Source organism: Bubalus bubalis, chromosome 14, assembly GCF_019923935.1.
Source record: "Bubalus bubalis isolate 160015118507 breed Murrah chromosome 14, NDDB_SH_1, whole genome shotgun sequence".
NCBI lineage: Eukaryota > Metazoa > Chordata > Mammalia > Artiodactyla > Bovidae > Bubalus > Bubalus bubalis.
In genome coordinates, this window is record NC_059170.1 from 40,310,408 (window position 1) to 40,334,969 (window position 24,562).

Consider the following 24,562-nt stretch of genomic DNA (forward strand, 5'->3'; position numbering starts at 1 on the left):
TCATGTCTGACTCTTTTACAACCCCATGGACTGTACCCCGCCAGGCTCCACAGTTCATGGAATTTCCCAGCTAGAATACAGGAATGGGTTGCCATTTCCTACCCCATAGTATCTTCCTGATCCAGGGATCAAACCCAAGTCTCTTGTGTCACTTACATTGGCAGGTGAATTCTTACCACTGGGCCACCCGAGAAGCCCTTACAGACCTGACTAGGGTGAAATTCTGAAAAGGACACTAAAACCAGACAGTTTGGCAAAGTGTTTATTGACATTAATCATTAACAATGTTTTGATACCATGTGCAGGTTCAAACAGACTCTTGAGTATTTATACCTTGTACTATGTTACATAACTTTTTAGAGTACTCTTTTAATGTTACAAGTACATATTTTACACAGTTTGTTTTCATGCTAAATATTATTCTTAAAATAAAAACCTATAAACAAATGAAATTGCAACAAATTTAGGAAGAGTAAGGGAAATCATGATGCACTGGTACAAGGGGATGTTGTGAAGAAAAATTCATTTTATCACATAGAGTGATGTCAGCAAAATAGTGAGCTAGGAGGAGTGAAGTACCTCTTGGAAAGAGAAAGCAGCTGAAAAATATCGTAGGAGTTCTGGGAACCAGTCAAAAAAACATCTACAGCAACAACGTGAATGCACAACTAGGAAAGATCCAGAACTGTGGAAGGACATTTCCGTATGTTTTTATTCACACTCACCTCTCCCCTGACTGTATCCATTTCACTTATTTCTGAGTTTGAACAGAAGAGCAGCAGGAGTGGCTCATTAAAGCTTCAGGGGGACTAGATATATATAGGACCAGGGCCGGGGACCAAGTGTGGAGACACACACAAGACCATGTAAAACCCTGATAGAACTGGGGTGTGGATTTGGCAAATAGTAAGGCATTCAAAAACAATCATAAATTTCCCAGAATCAGAAAGCCACTCATGCTCCAGGCATGTTGTTGACTCAGAAAGGACCTGAGTTTCCCTTAGTTTTCTGTTGAGCTGACTCGAGGATCTGGCACATGCCACGTCAGCCAGTGAAGGACAATCAGGATGTGGTACAAATCTGCAAACAGTGGGTGTGCTGTGCTTTTCCAAGTACCCAGTCATGAACACACAGAAGGAAACAGAGAAGGCGTACAACAGAGAAAGGGTGAAACAAGAAAGCTAAAAAAAAAAAAAAAGACAGATGGGGAAAAAAGAGAGAAAAAAATGAGCCATGAAACAGTTTTTGTTACTGTTTAGTCGCTATGTCAGACCCCTCTATTGCAACCCAGTGGACGGTAGCCTCACAGGTTTTTCTGTCCATGGGATTCTGCAGGCAAGAATACTGGAGTTGGCTGCATTTCTTTTTCCAGTGGATCTTCCTGGACGAGATCCAACCTGCATCTACTGCATTGGCAGGCAAATTCTTTACCACTGCCCTACCTGGGAAGCCTGATTCATGAAAGGAAAAAAAAGAAATCAGCACCAACTCTTCCTGAACAATCACAGGAGCCACACTTAGCTCACAGTGAGTGTCACAACTGTCCTGAGAGGAGCTCCACGTGGACAAGAGGACACTGAGCTCAGCTCCCCCAGGAGCACATCAGGGTCACATCTCCTAATAACAGACAACACCAGCAGGAAGCCCCCTCCACACCAAGGCTGTAAAGAATCATCCCCACGGAGCTGGGTGGGAAGGGAAGAGAAGCCAGCAGATCAGGACTGAGCCCCTGGGAGGGCCCCAGATGAGGAGGGGAGGACAGGAGCTCAGAGGTCCTCCCTGGAGAGACCCATGCATGCCACACACTGGGCACTGCAGCCCTGGCACAACCCTGAGTGGTCTTAGCCCCACAGCTGCTGTGAACCCAGGGGGACCCGCAAGAGGCCTGGAAACCTGACTCCTCTTCTGAGACATGCACCCACTCCTGCTCCTGGAACAGGTTGAGGGGGTGGCCAGACGCTGCCCAGGACTCGGCCAGTTCACTGGGCAGCCCATGCGCCCCCTGGCCCATAAATGCCCCCTTAGCACCAATGGATCCAGTTCACTCCCCCTGGGGCAAAGCCACCCATGCTGGGCAGAGTGGGCAGTGGGGGGTACAGATCCAGCTTAGACCAGCAGGATGTCTGGATAGGGCAGGGTAGCCATCAGAGTGGGGCCTGAGGAGCAGTGTTCTGGAAATATCCTTCTCCATTTCCCTCATAGTAAAGTCCTTTAAAAGCCTATATGACAAGGACCCCCTGCCCCACCAGCTCTCTGACTTGCCTTTAGCTCCTGTCTCCCCACCTCACTAAACTCCACCCACATCAGCAGACTTGTTGGCCCTTAAGTGTTCCATGAAAACTCTTCCTTCCTGGAATAAGCGTTTCCTGTTCCAGAGAAATGCAAGGAGCCACTTTCTTTGTGTTTCAAGGCTGTTTTGTACAAATGAAAAGTTGTGTGTAATGAAGTGTAATTGATATCTCTAACAGAAGTACAGAAATGGGAGAGATTGTGCAGAATTATCTCAATAGACACTTAACCATTTCTAACAGTTAAATTCTCCTGATTTCATTCACAGTCTCATTCTTCACAAGACTAATGACTCAAGACATTTCTCATTTCACTTATTTACATTTGTTGATATGACAATGTCTTTCTAAAGAATGTTCAGTAAAGTTTTGCGGAATGACCACTGAATAAACTCAAAATATGTAAGGATTCATCAAAATGCTGAGTACGGGCAGACAAATAAGAAATTACATAAATGACTAAGATGTGCTACTTGCTATACAGGAAGCAAAATATAATACTGGATTTTTAAAATCATATTTTTAGCTTACCAAGATACTTAGGCTATGTTTCAAAGGAAGTATACAATCTGTAGAATGAAGTTTATTTGTCTTTGTAAATAAACAAATGCACATATGTGCCTAGGAAAATTACAAGGTAAATGCACCAAAGGTAAGTATTATCGAATGGGTAAACATGACTGATCTTTATTTCCTATCCTTTCCCTTTTCTATCTAAATATTCTGTCATATATATGTATTATTTCAATGACAGGAAAGAAAGAGCATTCTTACTTTAAAGTCTATGCTGTTTCATAAACTGTTTATTTTTAAAAAGAAAGGCATGGTTTCAGAAGTTCAGACACTTTATTTAAATTTCTTCATCAAGCATAAAAATATTCACCACCCCAGAAGTAAAGAGTTATCGAAGAACCACAGTGAGTTGATCAATATTCTTCAGAGAATGGATACTCAGGGTGACTGACACCACTGGAAGACAAAGAGATGGACTCATTTATGAAATCTGGCTTCATAATAATATAGTTATTATTAATAATAATAACTGTATTCATTTTATTCTTATATAATAACTAATTTTTTTTCCTTATGTAAAAAGAATTAACAATTAAACATGTTTACTGGTCGCTGAAAGAATAGTGGGCTGCAGGCTTTGTGCCCTTTGTGTTTCCTGGCTCCCTGGGCTCTGAGAGGAGGTACACCAGGCACAGGGATTAGGGGCACAAAGTAGTGAATTTATTTACCACAATGTCAACTGTGGGAATTTTACTGATGGGCTCTCCTGGTCCCCAATCAATTTCTGTTGATCAAGGATGGAGCCCTGGAGGAAACCTCTGGGCTGAGGTCTGCAGGAAGTACCTGGCTCACTCCTACTCTGGAAATAAGGACTGTCTTTCTAAACTTAAGCTTTTAAAAAGCTTAGTTCCCCTGCTCACCTCTCTGCTACAAAAAAATAAAAACAAAAATGACTGTGTTTGTGAAACAGTCACTTACATAAGAAATTCATAATATCTTATATTTCTGTTGAGGCCATCAATTGCTTTCATGTCTTCTGGAGTCAGTTCAAAGTCAAACACCTTGAAGGAAGAAACAATCATGTTCACCTCTCCCTCAGGGAGCCAGCATCCCCTGGGGACTGGAGGACTTTCCAGCTGGCTGGAGACAAGAGGGGACAGGGAAGTCGTGTCTGTCCTTAGCTTCCAGGAGAACAACCTGGGACCCTTGCTGAGTTCTCACCTCTCCTTCCCACACCTTCTCCTACTCTGTCCACCTCACTAACATTACTGTGTATTAATCCCTTATCTTTCTAAGTGAATCACTTTAGACAGGAAACAAACTAAAATCTTCTTTTTCCAAACAAACTGCTGTGGACACTCCTAACTCAATACTTGAACCTGAGCTAACATTAGACTGATTTCGTCTCCCCAACACGCCCGAAGGGTGACAGCATTCAGCTGAAGCAGCGTAGGTGGAGGCTCCCCCTTGAAAGCCTATCAGTAATCTGATTTCAAACTTACTTCTTACCTATGAATAAATCTAACAAAACCTATATGTCAGTGCCTTAGTGGAGAAGATCTCTGTGTTGGGAAAATCCCCTGGAGAAGGAAATGGCAACCAACTTCAGTATTCTTGCCTGGAGCATCGCATGGACAGAGGAGCCTGACAGACTACAGTCCATGGGGTCACAAGGAGTCACACACAACTGAAGCGACTAACACTTTACTGGAGAAAGTTATGAAAAGTGTTTAAAATGTTAAAGAACAGCAAATTATTAAAAATTAACATCACAGTCATGAAAAGAAAAACTCAGTTTTCTAAAGAAATGCATTTCTCCAGAGTGATCTAGTATTTCAGTGCAGCATGATCCAAGGAGTTAAACAAATATTCTTTTGTGCAAATCAGTAAAGTGATACTAAATTTTAAATAAAAGAACAGTCAAGAGCAGTCAAGACATGTTTAAAGATGAATGCACCATTCTGAGAAAGAACACTTATTTTCCATTTTAAGAACACAGTACAAAGGACTGAATAGTTAAATAGAAGAGAAGGGCCGAGGCAGTCCTAAGATGGTGGAGGAATAGGATGGGGAGACCACTTTCTCCCCTACAATCATCAAAAGGAAAGATGGAAGGCAGAGGAAAGGAGGATGACAAAGGATGAGATGGTTGGATGGCATCACCGACTTAATTGACATGAGTTTCAGCAAGCTCCAGGATATGGTAATGGACAGGGAAGCCTGGCATGCTGAAATCCATAGGCCATAAAGGGTCAGACATGACTGGGTGACTTAATTGAACAGAACTGAACCCTCTTCAGGGAGGCCACCTCTCCTGCTGCCACAGCAGGAAAAGAAAACCATCAGGAATACACACTAGGCATTCATGCATAGGGAAGAACAGGTAATGCATCTTGACTCAAGGAAAGTCTTGACAGACAGACAAAGAATGACCCTCATGAAGGATATTCCATAGAAGCCCTCGGCCCAGAGCCCCACTCATCACCTGTATGTTCTCTTTGATCCACTTCTTGTTGTAACTCTTGGCCAGAACAACAACCCCACGTTGAATCTGGTAACGAAGGACAACCAGAGCTGGGGTTTGCTTGTGCTTTTTGGCAATGGCACAAAGAACTGAGTCCTCCAAGAGAACAGGGAGGTTCAAGTTCACCCTAGAAGAAAATTCAGAAATCCAGAGGAGCTGAGACTAAGTATGCAGTTTGTGAGTAGTTTTCCCAAACAGATTAAGTAGGTCCACTCTATACCAGTGCTTCTCAAAGTGTACCAGCATCATCAGTATCACCTGGGATCTTGTCAGATATAAAAATTCCATGGCTAGCTGAAGACAAACTAAATCAGAATTTCAACTGTGTCACATCCCATTCTGTGTTTACAAAGCTCTGCAGGTTATTTGGATGCATTATTGACCTGAGACCAGGAGTGCTAAAGTCGTGGATTTTTTTTTTTTTTTTTAATTCTCAGAGGTTGTTTTTTTTCTATAATCAAGGGCATGAACAGAGAACAGAAGGAAAAAAACAGGGATTTTTAAAAATTTTCACTTTCCTAAGTGAATAGTCCTAAGTGAAAAATATTGAGTACTCTCAAAATCAGAGAAATCTATTCCGTCACTACTCTTCTTTAGATATATACAAAAATGGTTCAAGTTTAGTTTTTTCTATCATAATAGACCTGAGAATTGCATATTATTATACCAATTTTAGACATAAGGTAAGTGAGGCTTGGAATTTCTATTTTTAGAAATGTTTTATTAGTTAATATCTATATAAATCATGACATAAGCTTGTGTTTCTAGTTTCAACTAGGGGATTATATATAGATTTTAATGCAGATATCTGTTAATGATGAGTCTGCAAGCTAATACAATGTAGAAAAATGGCTGGGTGTTAGGAAGATAGAAGAAAATATTCCATCTGTCCCCTCACTCCCCTTTGCTTATGAGAGTTATCTGAGTACTGTATTTTAAAATAGCTCATCAAAAATTGAATTTTAAGGAAACTCCCAGTTGTCTTCAGTGGGATTCATATCAATCTTTTACTCGTTGGGATCCCAGAGCACCATAGGCTACAAGAACAATATCATGTGACTTGCAGAAATCCAACAGTTTGCTCTGGTTGAGATAAGGGTGACATTCCACCTGTAGAATGTCAACAGAGAAGAGTGTCAGATTATTTGAAAAGGTAATATTAATATAACAGAGGCAGATTAAAAGTTTTAAGTGCCTAAAGGAAAGGTTGCAACATTAAATGTAAAATGGAAATATCAACATCTAGAGAACAATAGAGAAAAGTGTGTTTATACAGTTAATTTTATGACAGACCATGGATGGGAGAACCAGTCCAAGTTGAGTAATCAAAAGGTGTACTCTATATTTGAGTAGATATTCCTGGGTAAATGTTTTATCTTCTGTTAGCATCACCTTGAACCTTTAACTTCACCCTCTAGCCTGGATGAATTTCATCATCTCCAGCACATTTTTCTGTTCTGTGCTCCCTGTTGAGACTCGTAAATGTTGAGACACCAAGACTAAAGATTCAGTCATCAGAACCCCACACAAACCCTTACCACCCATTTCAGCTGATTGGTTACTTTATTAATTTACTTCCCATTCAATGTTTTCATGGCTTCCTTCGTACACAAAGTTCATTCCAGGGCACTTTCCCATCCAATCTTGTCATCCTTTAATCTCAGGAAAACACATCCTACCTCTAGTTCTAGGTTTTACCCACAATTTAGCAGGATGCCCTCCCTACCTTTTCCATCCAGACTACATCAGATAGATACATCAAATCTGTCTACATCAGATTTGGGGTTCTATTCACACTATCCAGACAGCAACTCTACTCTCTAGAATCCTCTGTCCAACAAAGGTTGGATGAACAGGAGGGGAGGACAGACAGACATCAGGCTTCAGCGCAAGAAGGAGGTTCTGAAGAGCAGGAGGGAGAGGAGCCGAGCTGCTCACCTGGTTGCAGACGGGCTTGTACTTGAGCCCCGGCTTGTTCAGGATCTTCTCCAGCTGCTTGTGGTTGAAGTTGGATACCCCGATGGACTTGGTCAGCCCTGCGTCCTTACACTTCTCCAGGGCCTGGGAGGGAGAGGTGGTGAACAGTCATTTGAAATGAGTGACAGACCAAGAATAAATGCTGGAAAAAAAATCTGTAAAAAGTGTCTCATGTCAAGAATTTACATTGATTTTAAGAAAGAAAAAAGGAGAAGAAGGTCATGATATAAGAAGAATTACTGGGGGAGGAGCTAAGATGGCACAGAAGTAGGATGGGGAGAACACTTTTTCCACCACGAATTCATCAAAAGAACATTGAAACGCCGAGTAAATTCCACAAAACAACTTCTAAATGCCGGCAGAGGACATCAGGCACCCAGAAAAGCAACCCAAGTCTTCGAAAGGAGGTAGGAAAAAAAATATAAAAGACAAAAAAAGAAACAAAAGAGGGAGGGACGGAGTTCCGTCCTGGGAAGGGAGTCTTAAAAAGAGAGAAGTTTCCAAACACCAGGAAACCTCACTGCCGAATCTGTGCCGAGCCTTGGAAGCACAGAGGGCAACATAACAGGGAGGAAAAATAAATAAAAAATTAAAACCCACACATTGCGAGCCCTACGGTAACTCACCCAGCGGAGAAGCAGTGCAGATGCCTGCATCCGCCATTAGCAAGTGGGGCCTGGGCAGGGAGGCGCGGCGCAGGCTGCATCGCAAGGATCTGGCCTGAATACCCCGAGCGCTATCTGAGCGAAATAATTTGGGCTAGCAAACCAGACTGTGGGATATCTACCATGTGAAAAGCCAGCCCTAACCTAAGACACCACCAGGCCCACGCACGGAACAAAGGACTGAACAGAGATAGCTGGCGGCAGACCATCCCCCTCCGGTGACAGGCAGCCAGAGCCGGAAGGGGACAATCGCAGTCCCAGAGAGATATTACCTATAAAACTGTAAGCAGGCTTCTTTGCTAACTAAAACTTACTGGGGGTCTGGACGGTCAACATCTGCCTGAGAAGGTGCGCCGGTTGCATACCTAGATAACCGAGCAGCGGGGAGGCGATAAGTCGCAGCAATCGCGCGCGCCGAACACCTCATCACCTGAGCTGCTCGGATCTGGGAAGGGCACAAAACGCAGGCCCAACCGAGAGTCTGCGCCTCTGAGGACTACCCGAGTGCCTGAACCTGAGCGGCTTGGACCTGAGAAGTGCAGGCAGCCCAGGGCCGGCCTCGGATGGTTCCCGGAGGAGCAACCTAGAGCCTAAGCAGCGTGGGCAGGGAGGCTACACGCGCCGTGAACGGGGGGCAGACCCAGTGTGGCTGAGGCTCTGCGAGCACACGCCAGTGTTATTTGTTTGCAGCATCCCTCCCTACCTCCCCACAGTGCGACTGAACAAGTGAGCCTAAAAAAAAAAAATGTCCTCCATCGTCCCCTTTGTGTCAGGGCGGAAACCAGACACTGAAGAGACCAGCAAACAGAAGAAGCTATAACAGAGGGAACTGCCTTGGAAGCTACAGGCAATAGATTAAAACCCTGTGGTTACTACCAACTACATAGGAAGGGGCCTATAGATCTTGAGAAATATAAGTCAGACCAAGGAACTAGCCAAAAATAAACTGAACCCACAATACTCACAACAAAACCGGAGAAAGTCCTAGATATATTTTTACTATTTTTACGATCATTCATTCTTTCTTTTTTTTATTTTTATTTTTTTAACTTAAAAAAAATTTTTAAGTCCTCTATTATTCCTTTAATTTTCACTTTTATAACCGATTACTTTGCAAAAAAAAAAAAAAGAGAGAGAAGACCCTATTCTTTTTCTTAAAGCAAACTTCATATATATATATATATTTTATAATTTTTTTGACCTTGTTTTTTTTTTCTTTTTTTTTTTTCCTTCTTTTCTTTAACATTGTATTTTTGAAATTCCAAACTCTACTCTAGATTTTTAATTTTAGCTTTTTGGTATTTGTTATCAATTTTGTACCTATAGTTTTTTTTATATATAATTTCTGTGACCCTTTTTTAATTTTTCTTTTTCTTTTTCTATGTTTCTTTCTCTTCTTCTTTTAAATAACATTGTATATCTGAAATTCCAAACTCTACTCTAGATTTTTAATTTATGCTTTTTGGTATTTGTTATCAATTTTGTACCTATATTTTCTTTATAATTTATGCGACTTTGTTTGTTCTTGTTTTTTTTTTTTTTTCCTCTCTCTTTCTTTTCCTTCTTCTTTTTTTAACATTGTATTTTTTAAATTCCAGACTCTACTCTAGATTTTTAACTTTTGCTTTTTGGTATTAGTTATCAATTTTGTGCCTATATTTTCTTTATAATTTATGTGACTTTGTTTGTTCTTGTTTTTTTTTTTTTCCCTCTCTCTTTCTTTTTCTTCTTCTTTTTTTAACATTGTATTTTTGAAATTCCAGACTCTACTCTAGATTTTTAACTTTTGCTTTTTGGTATTAGTTATCAATTTTGTGCCTATATTTTCTTTATAATTTTTGCGACCTTGTTGGTTTTTGTTTGTTCGTTTTATCTCTTTCTTTTCCTTCCTCTTTTCTTTAACATCGTATTTTTGAAATTCCAAACTCTACTCTAGATTTTTAATTTTTGCTTTTATGTATTTGTTACCAATTTTGTACCTTTAACAACCCAATCTTCAGTACCCATTTTTCACTAGGGAGTGAGATTACTGGCTTGACTGCTCTCTCTCCCTTTGGACTCTCCTTTTTCTCCACCAGGTCGCCTGTGTCGCCTCCCTAACCCCTCTCTACTCTACCCAACTCTGAATTTCTGTGTGTTCCAGATGGTGGAGAACACTTAGGGAACTGATTACTGGCTGGATCTGTCTCCCTCCTTTTCATTCCCCCCTTTTATCCTCCTGGCCACCTCTGTCACCTTCCTCCTTCTTCTCTTCTCTGTATAACTCCGTGAACAGCTCTGAGCGGTCCAGTTGTGGAGTGCACATAAGGAAGAGATTACTGGCTAGCCCACTCTCTCCTCTATTGATCCCACCTCATCTCATTTGGGTCACCTCTAACTCCCTCCTCCCTCTTCCCTTCTCCATGTAACGCTGTGAACCTCTCTGGGTGACCCACATGGTAGAGAAACTTTTCATCTTTAACGTAGATGTTTTATCAATGGTGCTGTATAGAAGGAGAAGCTTTGAAACTACTGTAAAAATAAGGCCGATAACTGGAAGCAGGAGGCTTAAGTCCAAACCCTGACTCCAGGGAGCTCCTGACTCCAAGGAACATTAATTGACAGGAGCTCATCAAATGCCTCCATACCTACACTGAAACCAAGCACCACACAAGGGCCAACAAGTTTCAGGGCAAGACATACCAAGCAAATTCTCCTGCAACAAGGAACACAGCCCTGAGCTCCAAGAAACAGGCAGCCCAAAGTCACCTCAAAACTATACACATCCCATAACTCATTACTGGACATTTCATTGCACTCCAGAGAGAAGAAATACAGCTCCACCCACCAGAACACCAACACAAGCTTCCCTAACCAAGAAACCTTGACAAGCCACCTGTACAAACCCACACAGAGCGAGGAAACGCCACAATAAAGAGAACTCCACAAACTGCCAGAATACAGAAAGGACACCCCAAACTCAGCAATTTAAATAAGATGAAGAGACAGAGGAATACCCAGGAGATAAAGGAACAGGATAAAAGCCCACCAAACCAAACAAAAGAGGAAGAGATAGGGAATCTACCTGATAAAGAATTCCGAATAATGATAGTGAAATTGATCCAAAATCTTGAAATCAAAATGGAATCACAGATAAATAGCCTGGAGACAAAGATTGAGAAGATGCAAGAAAGGTTTAACAAGGACCTAGAAGAAATAAAAGAGAGTCAATATATAATGAATAATGCAATAAATGAAATTAAAAATACTCTGGAGGCAACAAATAGTAGAATAACAGAGGCAGAAGATAGGATTAGCGAATTAGAAGATAGAATGGAAGAAATAAATGAATCAGAGAGGATAAAAGAAAAATGAATTAGAAGAAATGAGGACAATCTCAGAGACCTCCAGGACAATATTAAACACTACAACATTCGAATCATAGGGGTCCCAGAAGAAGAAGACAAAAAGAAAGACCATGAGAAAATACTTGAACTGGTAATAGTTGAAAACTTCCCTAAAATGGGGAAGAAAATAATCACCCAAGTCCAAGAAACCCAGAGAGTCCCAAACAGGATAAACCCAAGGTGAAACACCCCAAGACACATATTAATCAAATTAACAAAGATCAAACACAAAGAACAAATATTAAAAGCAGCAAGGGAAAAACAACAAATAACACACAAGGGGATTCCCATAAGGATAACAGCTGCTCTTTCAATAGAAACTCTTCAAGCCAGGAGGGAATGGCAAGACATACTTAAAGTGATGAAAGAAAATAACCTACAGCCCAGATTATTGTACCCAGCAGGGATCTCATTCAAATATGAAGGAGAAATCAAAAGCTTTTCAGACAAGCAAAAGCTGAGAGAATTCAGCACCACCAAACCAGCTCTCCAACAAATACTAAAGGATATTCTCTAGACAGGAAACACAAAAACGGTGTATAAAATCGAACCCAAAACAAAAAAGTAAATGGCAACGGGATCACACTTATCAGTAATTACCTTAAACGTAAATGGGTTGAATGCCCCAACCAAAAGACAAAGACTGGCTGAATGGATACAAAAACAAGACCCCTACATATGTTGTCTACAAGAGACCCACCTCAAAACAGGGGACACATACAGACTGAAAGTGAAGGGCTGGAAAAAGATTTTCCATGCAAATAGGGACCAAAAGAAAGCAGGAGTAGCAATACTTATATCAGATAAAATAGACTTTAAAACAAAGGCTGTGAAAAGAGACAAAGATGGTCACTACATAATGATTAAAGGATCAATCAAAAAGAAGATATAACAGTTATAAATATATATGAACCCAACACGGGAGCGCCGCAATATGTAAGACAAACACTAACAAGTATGAAAGGAGAAATTAACAATAACACAATAATAGTGGGAGACTTTAATACGCCACTCACACCTATGGATAGATCAACTAAACAGAAAATTAACAAGGAAACACAAACTTTAAATGATACAATAGACCAGTTAGACTTAATTGATATCTATAGGACATTTCATCCCAAAACAATGAATTTCACCTTTTTCTCAAGCGCACATGGAACCTTCTCCAGGATAGATCACATTCTGGGCCATAAATCTAGCCTTGGTAAATTCAAAAAAATAGAAATCATTCCAAGCATCTTTTCTGACCACAATGCAGTAAGATTAGATCTCAATTACAGGAGAAAAACTATTAAAAATTCCAACATATGGAGGCTGAACAACAAGCTGCTGAATGACCAACAAATCACAGAAGAAATCAAAAAAGAAATCAAAATTTGCATAGAAACTAATGAAAATGAAAACACAACAACCCAAAACCTATGGGACACTTTAAAAGCAGTCCTAAGGGGAAAGTTCATAGCAATACAGGCATACCTCAAGAAACAAGAAAAAAGTCAAATAAATAACCTAACCCTACACCTAAAGCAACTAGAAAAGTAAGAAATGAAGAACCCCAGGGTTAGTAGAAGGAAAGAAATCTTAAAAATTAGAGCAGAAATAAATGCAAAAGAAACAAAAGAGACCATAGCAAAAATCAACAAAGCCAAAAGCTGGTTCTTTGAAAGGATAAATAAAATTGACAAACCATTAGCCAGACTCATCAAGAAACAAAGGGAGAAAAATCAAATCAATAAAATTAGAAATGAAAATGGAGAGATCACAACAGACAACACAGAAATACAAAGGATCATAAGAGACTACTATCAACAATTATATGCCAATAAAATGGGCAAAGTGGAAGAAATGGACAAATTCTTAGAAAAGTACAACTTTCCAAAACTCGACCAGGAAGAAATAGAAAATCTTAACAGATCCATCACAAGCACGGAAATTGAAACTGTAATCAAAAATCTTCCAGCAAACAAAAGCCCAGGTCCAGACGGCTTCACAGCTGAATTCTACCAAAAATTTAGAGAATAGCTAGCACCTATCCTGCTCAAACTCTTCCAGAAAATTGCAGAGGATGGTAAACTTCCAAACTCATTCTATGAGGCCACCATCACCCTCATACCAAAACCTGACAAAGATGCCACAAAAAAAGAAAACTACAGGCCAATATCACTGATGAACATAGATGCAAAAATCCTTAACAAAATTCTAGCAATCAGAATCCAACAACACATTAAAAAGATCATACATCACGACCAAGTGGGCTTTATCCCAGGGATGCAAGGATTCTTCAATATCTGCAAATCAATCAATGTAATACACTACATTAACAAATTGAAAAATAAAAGCCATATGATTATCTCAATAGATGCAGAGAAAGCCTTTGACAAAATTCAACATCCTTTTATGATAAAAACTCTCCAGAAAGCAGGAATAGAAGGAACATACCTCAACATAATAAAAGCTATATATGACAAACCCACAGCAAACATTATCCTCAATGTGAAAAATTGAAAGCATTTCCCCTAAAGTCAGGAACAAGACAAGGGTGCCCACTCTCACCACTACTAATCAACATAGCTTTGGAAGTTTTGGCCACAGCAATCAGAGCAGAAAAAGAAATAAAAGGAATCCAAATTGGAAAAGAATAAGTACAGCTCTCACTATTTGCAGATGACATGATCCTCTACATAGAAAACCCTAAAGACTCCACTAGAAAATTACTAGAACTAATCAATGAATATAGTAAAGTTGCAGGATATAAAATCAGCACACAGAAATCTCTTGCATTCCTATACACTAATAATGAGAAAACAGAAAGAGAAATTAAGGAAACAATTCCATTCACCATTGCAATGGAAAGAATAAAATACTTAGGAATATATCTACCTAAAGAAACTAAAGGCCTATATATAGAAAACTATAAAACACTGGTGAAAGAAATCAAAGAGGATACTAATAGATGGAGAAATATACCATGTTCATGGATTGGAAGAATCAATATAGTGAAAATGAGTATATTACCCAAAGCAATTTATAGATTCAATGCAATCCCTATCAAGCTACCAACGGTATTCTTCACAGACCTAGAACAAATAATTTCACAATTTGTATGGAAATACAAAAAACCTTGAATAGCCAAAGCTATCTTGAGAAAGAAGAATGGAACTGGAGGAATCAACCTACCTGACTTCAGGCTCTATTACAAAGCCACAGTTATCAAGACAGTATGGTACTGGCACAAAGACAGAAATATTGATCAATGGGACAAACTAGAAAGCCCAGAGATAAATCCACACACATATGGACACCTTATCTTTGACAAAGGAGGTAAGAATATACAATGGATTAAAGACAATGTCTTTAACAAGTGGTGCTGGGAAAACTGGTCAACCACTTGTAAAAGAATGAAACTAGAACACTTTCTAACACCATACACAAAAATAAACTCAAAATGGATTAAAGATCTAAATGGAAGACCAGAAACTATAAAACTCCTAGAGGAGAACATAGGCAAAACACTCTCCGACATACATCACAGCAGGATCCTCTATGACCCACCTCCCAGAATATTGGAAATAAAAGCAAAAATAAACAAATGGAACCTAATTAACCTTAAAAGCTTCTGCACAACAAAGGAAACTATTAGCAAGGTGAAAAGGCAGCCTTCAGAATGGGAGAAAATAATAGCAAATGAAGCAACTGACAAACAACTAATCTCGAGAATATACAAGCAACTCCTACAGCTCAACTCCAGAAAAATAAATGACCCAATCAAAAAATGGGCCAAAGAACTAAATAGACATTTCTCCAAAGAAGACATACAGATGGCTAACAAATACATGAAAAGATGCTCAACATCACTCATTATCAGAGAAATGCAAATCAAAACCACTATGAGGTACCATTTCACGCCAGTCAGAATGGCTGCAATCCAAAAGTCTACAAGCAATAAATGCTGGAGAGGGTGTGGAGAAAAGGAACCCTCTTACACTGCTGGTGGGAATGCAAACTAGTACAGCCACTATGGACAACAGTGTGGAGATTCCTTAAAAAACTGGAAACAGAACTGCCTTATGATCCAGCAATCCCACTGCTGGGCATACACACTGAGGAAACCAGAAGGGAAAGAGACACGTGTACCCCAATGTTCATCGCAGCACTGTTTGTGATAGCCAGGACATGGAAGCAACCTAGATGCCCATCAGCAGATGAATGGATAAGAAAGCTGTGGTACATATACACAATGAAGTATTACTCAGCCATTAAAAAGAATACATTTGAATCAGTTCTAATGAGGTGGATGAAACTGGAGCCGATTATACAGTGAAGTAAGCCAGAAAGAAAAACACCAATACAGTATACTAACGCATATATATGGAATTTAGAAAGATGGTAACAATAACCCTGTGTACGAGACAGCAAAAGAGACACTGATGTATAGATCAGTCTTATGGACTCAGTGGGAGAGGGAGAGGGTGGGGAGATTTGGGAGAATGGCATTGAAACATATATAATATCATGTATGAAACGAGTCGCCAGTCCAGGTTCGACGCACGATACTGGATGCTTGGGGCTGGTGCACTGGGATGACCCAGAGGGAGGGTATGGGGAGGGAGGAGGGAAGAGGGTTCAGGATGAGAAACACAGGTATACCTGTGGTGGATTCATTTCGTTATTTGGCAAAACTGATACAATATTGTAAAGTTTAAAAATAAAATAAAATTTAAAAAATAAAAAAAAAAGAAGAAGAATTACCAACTTCTCCTTAGAAAACCCTGGAGAAGACATATCACAAGAAAGGAAAGAGATGCCTGTCTACACTGTCCCATATTCTCCTTCTCCGTTCTTTTCTATGAACATTTCAGCAATGGTTTCCTCCCCACAAACCCAGCATCCCAGCCCTTAGATTCATGAACTGCCAAGTCTGATGGTCCACAGCCCATTCTCACAGGTAGCAGAAATAAAGGAGTTTCCCCCTCTCCTGGATCCTCCTCTGGTTCTCTCCTCCCTGGACTCACCTCCTACGTGCGGCAGAGATCCACCGAATCACCTATCAGTTTTCCATTTTCATCTTTTGGAAGTAATTCCTCCCCTGGCTGGAACAGAGGCAGATATATTAGAGATGTGACAAAATAATTTCTCCACATTTAGCCAGGCTGCCAGGCACTAGGAATTAAACCTCCATGAGGTAGGTTTATAACTTTCTACATACTAATATTTGCAAAGTGATTTGTGTATGGAGTTGTAAGCAATGTCTTTTGAGGGAGGCTTATTCTAATCTCTTACACTTATTATATGTTGCAATAATTTTTCTATGTCCTAAAAGGGACTTCCAGTGACTTCTGTTAATTTATTCTGTTCCCTGTACTTGGTTCTTTTGAAATATCTCTGATCTGAGAATGGCAGTAACTTACATGCCATAGTTTCCAAAATAAAACTTGTAAACTAGACCTGGGCTAGATAATCAAATTTCCTTTACCCTTCTAGCATTAGATGCTCTAGGACAGGCACGTGAACCAGCAAGGCTCTCATTAGGTTGATATGGAATGTGAAAGATCCAGACGTGCTCTCAAATGCTTATGACCCTGAGCTTTGAAATGCCCCTCAGGTCATATTTGCCACCAATGGAAAATGTTCAGTAAAAATAAAGTAATCCCCTTATAAGGGATAGAAAAAAGAGACATTTCTGAGGAGTCCTGAAAATCCTCAAAACTCTCTGTGTCTGGGACTTGCCACCTACATACTACACTAAGTTATTTTGCATTAGATGGCTTGAGTTGATTTCTATAACTAGAAATCAAGATTTCTAAGTAAACCATTCTTAATGACTAAGTGCAGTCTACAAAGCTCATCATAAAGTCGAGCAAGACTGTAGACAATATCTCCCAACTCCTTATAAAGGTACAAAGTTTAGATGTACCCAGAGGGAACAGCACCAAATCTGCTAACCTTGAAAGGGTGAAAGACAAGATAAACTAATAATGTTCAATATAAGGCAGTCCCATGTTCACCACAGCTGCACCAAACTCTTGGTTCATGAAATCCCCAGACACTCAGGAGTCATAATCAAGACTGTGTGCAGAACTTGCCTGTTTCTACTGCCTCAAGTTTTTCTGGCAGAGAGTCTTGGATTATTAACTCCTTTGTCTGGGGGGCATGTAACAGATTCAAAGAAGCTCAGTAAAAAGATGATCACAAATGATTATTTGGGGGATTCTACTCTGGTGTAATCATCCCTTCAATCTACTAAGAAAAATCTTAATTCAACCATCCATGCAAGTTGATGCACATTCTAACACAAGATTTAAAATTGATGTGATCACACATATATCCAACCTTCATAGCCACTGGAAAATGAATAATATAGAGATCAACATAGTCCAGTTGAAGATTTTTCAGTGACTTTTCCAAGGTTGGTCTGACCAACTCTGGTCGAAGGAAAGTGCACCAAAGCTGAAAATATTAAAGAATAGAAATTTTATTTATAAAAATTTAGGAAATTTTCTTTTGGTCTTACTGCATGGCTTGTGGGATATTACTTCCCTGACACATGATGGAATGGGGGCCCATAATAGTAATGTGCCAAGTCTTAAACACTGAGCACCAGGGATTTCTAATACCTTAAGAATATACCAAGAAGCATAGTTCACCAATCAATTCTTCACCAAACATGATCCTATTATATAATAGTGACCTGGGCACACTCACTAGTACACATATTCAACACACAACATGCAGCACCTTTGAAGTGTAGAATATGTCTTCTCTCTTCACAGTGCCATCTGCAATCTTGCTTTGAATGGCCTGGCCAACATGTCTTCATTTTGGTACAGATAAGCACAGTCAATATGGCGGAACCCAACCTCTATAGCAAATTTGGTGACTTCCAGAGCTTCACTCTTAGGAACCTACATAAGCAACAAAGGTAGAAGTTGAATACCCACATGATTAAGAGATCGCTAGTGCAAGCTTTGATCTTCCAAAGAATCAACTTTTCTTCATATCTTTGATTAGTTCTGGTCTGGTGCTGAACCCATGACAGTTTCCCTGAACATTCCTGGTCAGATTTTAAATACCCACCCAGTAACCTTTACATCCCAAATGATCCATGGTCGATCACAGGCATCGGAGGACCCGAAGACCACCTCCAGGTTCAGTGGACCCAAAGGACTCAGCATTAAGTTGTAGTAATGAATATGATTTATACTATAAGATTCTTGAAGCAAAATAAAAAAGGTATAAGGTACATGGTAAAGACACTAACTACAGGAGATAGTGAGAGACAGGGAGCCTGGACTGTTGTAATCCATAGGATCACAAAGAGTCAGACATGACTTAGTAACTGAAAAACAAAATAACAAAAAGCATCAAGAAGCAAGGTGAAAGCTTCTAAGACCACTGTCTACCAGTGAAGCTGCATGGAATACACCAAATATAAACTGTATCTACAGAAAGAGAAATTAAGGAAACAATTCCATTCACCATTGCAACGGAAAGAATAAAATACTTAGGAATATATCTACCTAAAGAAACTAAAGACCTATATATAGAAAACTATAAAACACTGGTGAAAGAAATCAAAGAGGACACTAACAGATGGAGAAATATACCATGTTCATGGATTGGAAGAATCAATGTAGTGAAAATGAGTATACTACCCAAAGCAATCTATAGATTCAATGCAATCCCTATCAAGCTACCAACAGCATTCTTCACAGAGCTAGAACAAATAATTTCACAATTTGTATGGAAAAACAAAAAACCTCGAATAGCCAAAGCGATCTTGAGAAAGAAGAATGGAACTGGAGGAATCAACCTACCTGACTTCAGGCTCTACTACAAAGCCACAGTTATCAAGACAGTATGGTACTGGCACAAAGACAGAAATATAGATCAATGGAACAAAATAGAAAGCCCAGAGATAAATCCACGCACATATGGACACCTTATCTTCGACAAAGGAGGCAAGAATATACAATGGATTAAAGACAATCTCTTTAACAAGTGGTGCTGGGAACTCTGGTCAACCACTTGTAAAAGAATGAAACTAGAACACTTTCTAACACCATACACAAAAATAAACTCAAAATGGATTAAAGATCTAAACGTAAGACCAGAAACTATAAAACTCCTAGAGGAGAACATAGGCAAAACACTCTCTGACATACATCACAGCAGGATCCTCTATGACCCACCTCCCAGAATATTGGAAATAAAAGCAAAAATAAACAAATGGGACCTAATTAACCTTAAAAGCTTCTGCACATCAAAGGAAACTATTAGCAAGGTGAAAAGACAACCTTCAGAATGGGAGAAGATAATAGCAAATGAAGCAACTGACAAACAACTAATCTCGAGAATATACAAGCAACTCCTACAGCTCAACTCCAGAAAAATAAATGACCCAATCAAAAAATGGGCCAAAGAACTAAATAGACATTTCTCCAAAGAAGACATACAGATGGCTAACAAACACATGAAAAGATGCTCAGCATCACTCATTATCAGAGAAATGCAAATCAAAACCACTATGAGGTACCATTTCACGCCAGTCAGAATGGCTGCAATCCAAAAGTCTACAAGTAATAAATGCTGGAGAGGGTGTGGAGAAAAGGGAACCCTCTTCCACTGTTGGTGGGAATGCAAACTAGTACAGCCACTATGGAGAACAGTGTGGAGATTCCTTAAAAAACTGGAAATAGACATGCCTTATGATCCAGCAATCCCACTGCTGGGCATACACACTGAGAAAACCAGAAGGGAAAGAGACACGAGTACCCCAATGTTCATCGCAGCACTGTTTATAATAGCCAGGACATGGAAGCAACCTAGATGCCCATCAGCAGATGAATGGATAAGAAAGCTGTGGTACATATACACAATGGAGTATTATTCAGCCATTAAAAAGAATACATTTGAAGCAGTTCTAATGAGGTGGATGAAACTGGAGCCTATTATACAGAGTGAAGTAAGCCAGAAAGAAAAACACCAATACAGTATACTAACGCATATATATGGAATTTAGAAAGATGGTAACAATAACCCTGTGTACGAGACAGCAAAAGAGACACTGATGTATAGAACAATCTTATGGACTCTGTGGGAGAGGGAGAGGGTGGGAAGATTTGGGAGAATGGCATTGAAACATGTAAAATATCATGTATGAAACGAGTTGCCAGTCCAGGTTCGATGCACGATACTGGATGCTTGGGGCTGGTGCACTGGGACGACCCAGAGGGATGGAATGGGGAGGGAGGAGGGAGGAGGGTTCAGGATGGGGAAAACATGTAAACCTGTGGCGGATTCATTTTGATATTTGGCAAATCTAATACAGTTATGTAAAGTTTAAAAATAAAATAAAATTAAAAAAAAAAAAAAGAGGATGGAAAAAAAAAAAATAAACTGTATCTATTCAAGGTGTAAAAAGTGATGTTCTCATATAAGCATCCATTGTTGATGATCACTAAAATCAAACTATTTAGCAGATCACTCATTTCATTTACCTTACTTTAGGGGGTTTCTAAGAAAACTTCAGATCTAATCTCTACAAAATCTCAGGGTATCACCCATTATTTATAACTATAGTCATAGTGCTGTGCATCAGGTCACCAACTTATTCATTGTATCACTGAAAGTCTAGACTGTTGACAAACATCTTTCCATTTTTCACAGATTTATCTCCAGCTTTTGGTCATTTCTCTACTCTCTGTTTCTATAAGTTCCACTATTTTAGATTCCACCTACAAAGAGACTTCCTTGGTGGCTCAGACAGTAAAGTGTCTGCCTAAAATGAGGGAGACCCAGGTTTGATCCCTGGGTCAAGAAGATCTCCTGGAGAAGGAAATGGCAACCCACTCCAGTGTTCTTGCCTGGAAAATCCCATGGACAGAGGAGCCTGGTAGGCTACAGTCCATTGGGTCGCAAAGAGTTGGACACGACTGAGCGACTTCACTTTCACTTTTCACAAAGAGATCATGTAGTATTTGTCTTTTTATTTCTGGCTTACTTCACCTAGCTAAACTTCTCCCAGTTCACCTGTGTAATTTCAAATGGCAGTATTAACTTTGTTTAAAATGCTGAATAATATTCTATTTCTTTTTCGTGTGTCAGAATCTTTTCTATTTCAAGGAGGTAGATAATTGGTGCAACTGCTCTCTGTTGGGTTCAGTCCTGGTCTTTCTTAAACACTTGGGTATTCAGGGATGTACTAGGAATGGACCAGTGAACTTTAGTACTAGCCTGGACACTTTACTCCCTGCACCCTACTTGACACTAAAATGTCCTGTCTTCTCTTTCCAAAATGTCTCTGAATATTTCCTTCTAATTTCCAAATGATAAAAGTGAGACCCAAAGTTTCAGGATCAGACCTTGTCACAACTACATTCTCTAAAGACAAGATGGACAGCAAACTTTCTGGCTTCAGGTCTAGAGACTTGTCCGCTAGTCCCTTTTTTGTCCAAGCACTGAAAACTACACTTTAATAAAAAGACATTACAACACCCAAGGGATACATTACACAACATGGCCTGTAAGATGGTAGCTTATCCCCTCAAGTGACACCATATTTTCCATTAGAAGAAGTTTCCAAGGAGCAACTGAAGTACAAGGCAAAACACAACTGGAGTGTCTTGTCTGGCACCTACGAGGCACCCCATGGTAGAGAAGCAGTTCTCTCTCATTAGTTCCTATTCACCTCATTCTTAGGAACTTCCACCTCAAATACTTCTCTGGGTCACATCATTTTTGAAGGAGGTAAGAGTTCTGGAACTAATGAAATACACAGAGAGACCAGCCATTGCAATTGCCCTCAAAGCAAAGCAGTTGACAGTCAGTGATCTTGACAGCCGAGTCTCACCTCTTGTGCCAAGCTAAGAAAGAGACAGAAACTGGAGGGAAACCCAGAGTAATCTGCAGGTGAGCACAGCCTCAGACCCTGATGCATAGTGAAGACTGGATGCTCTCTCTCTTTTCACAGGACATGGTTCTAGCCTGGTTAGTGGCTAGAGGAGCTAGCCAGGTGCTCAGTGCTTGACAACCCAAGTCCCTTCCATTCATGTTACATCCACTACTATTTATATCTCAACCCCAAACCACCTCTGTTACCTCTTTAGCTTCAGCGGTGCCAAATCCCAGGACAGGAATGAAGTGGCCATCATTAAGCTTCACTCTCTGGCCTTTGGGATCCATTGTCTGTTTTACCTCTGAATAAGTAGACTGATCTTTTCTTCTGCCTTCACAGGCTATAAATAACAGGAAGTTAACACCCCAGCTGACTGTCTAATGTTAGCAGATACATTGGAGGAGGAGAGGATTAAACCAGTGCCCATAGAGTAAGAGAAATGAAACCAATTACTTTGGTAGTTTATTTTTTAATCAGCATAACTTCAGTTATATAACCATGAAATATGCCAAACAATTATTGACCAAATGTTACACAGAAACCTCCGCATACCAGTCATTTCACTTTTCTAATTATGGAGCCCACTTTTGATGAAACATCAATTGAAACAAGTATTTCACAGTATAGGAAGGCACACTAATCACACAATTAAGAAGTGTGCATTATTAAGCATTTTCCAAAATGTAATCTCTTAATAGAGAATCAAAATGTGAAACAAACCAAATTTGCCTTTTAAATTTTCCAGCAGCAAAATTATTTTGCTTTATACACCTATGGTGGTTGAGGTATAGTCAGTAAGTCATGTCCCACTCTTTTACAACCCCATGGCCTGTACCCTGCCAGGCTCCAGAGTTCATGGAATTTCCCGGCTAGAATACTAGAGTGGGTTGCCATTCCCTACACTACAGTATCTTTCTGATCCAAGGATCAAAGCCAAGTTTCTTGCGTCACTTACATTGGCAGGCGAATTCTTACCACTGGGCCACCTGAGAAGCCCTTACAGACCTGACTAGGGTGAAATTATGAAAAGGATACCAAAACCAGGCATTTTGGCAAAGTGTTTATTGATGTCAATTATTAACAGTTTTAGGATACCATGTGCAGGTTCAAACAGACTCTTGAGTGTTTATACCTTGAACTAAGTTACATAACTTTTTAGAGTACTCTTATAATGTAACCAATACATATTTTACACAGTTTGTTATCATGCTAAACATTATTCATAAAAGAAAAGCCGATAAACAACTGAAATTGCAACAAATTTAGGAAGAGTAAGGGAAACCATGATGCACTGGTACAAGCAGATGTTGTGAAGGAAAATTCATTTTAACACATAGAGTGATGTCAGCAAAATAGTGAGCTAGGAGGAGTGAAGCCTCCCTTGAAAAGGGAAGTATGGAAAAAGAAAGCAGCTGAAAAATGTCATAGGAGTTCTGGGAACCAGTAAAAAAACATCTACAGCAACAAAGTGAACGTATGACTAGGAAAGATCCAAAAGACTGGAAGGACATTTCTGTATGTTTTTATTCACACTCACCTCTCCCCTGACTTGAGCAGAGCCATCTTGATCTGTAAAGGGCGGCGGTGCAGCACCCCGCTGCCTCCCTCAAAGCAGACTCATCACAGAAATCCTTATGTGCGATATTCTCCACTACTTGGAGTTTGTCAGGAAAATGGTGTCCATTTCACTTAACTCTGAGCTTGAACTGAAGAGCAGCTGGAGTGGCTCATTACACCTGCAGGGGGAATAGATATGTATGGTGCCAGGAGCCCACGAGAGACATTCCACTCGTGACAAAGGTCATGAGGAAGGAGGCTCGGCATACGCAAAGGCGGGATCGAGCCTCAGGAGTCCCCCTGGATATTCTCGAGCATCTACCCCCCAAAAAACCAGAGTCTGCCTACTTTATTGCTTTGTGCGCTCACCTCTGACTTTACTGGGGGCTGTCCCCCACCACCATCTCGCTCTCTCTGTCAAAGAGTTAACTTACAGCTCCAATTAATAAAGTTCCTGGGCAACTAGGAGTGTTTAAATCCAAACCCCTCAGATGGCTCTCTAACTCTCCTGACAAGTTTACCCAGACTCCTACAGCTATGCATACGATTGTTTACAGTCTCCCAGCCTCGAGAGGCACGGGAAGCTTAAGATATTCAAATAGCTTAGAGCCTCTCAGAGAGTTAGAAACTGTCAGAATAAAACTAGTAAAAGATTTCATTGATGAACCAATGCTTGTTGCCAAGTTTTCACATCCCCTGAATTGTATCCTTGAATGTGTATTAATTAATATAGTTGGTATGTAGAAAAAATAAGT

At 39.9% G+C, this 24,562-nt stretch overlaps 1 pseudogene; it reads right to left on the minus strand.

Moving 5' to 3' along the window:
• Positions 1–170: 170 nt before the first annotated feature.
• On the minus strand, positions 171–22,664 carry LOC102398153 (annotated as a pseudogene).
• Positions 22,665–24,562: the final 1,898 nt, after the last annotated feature.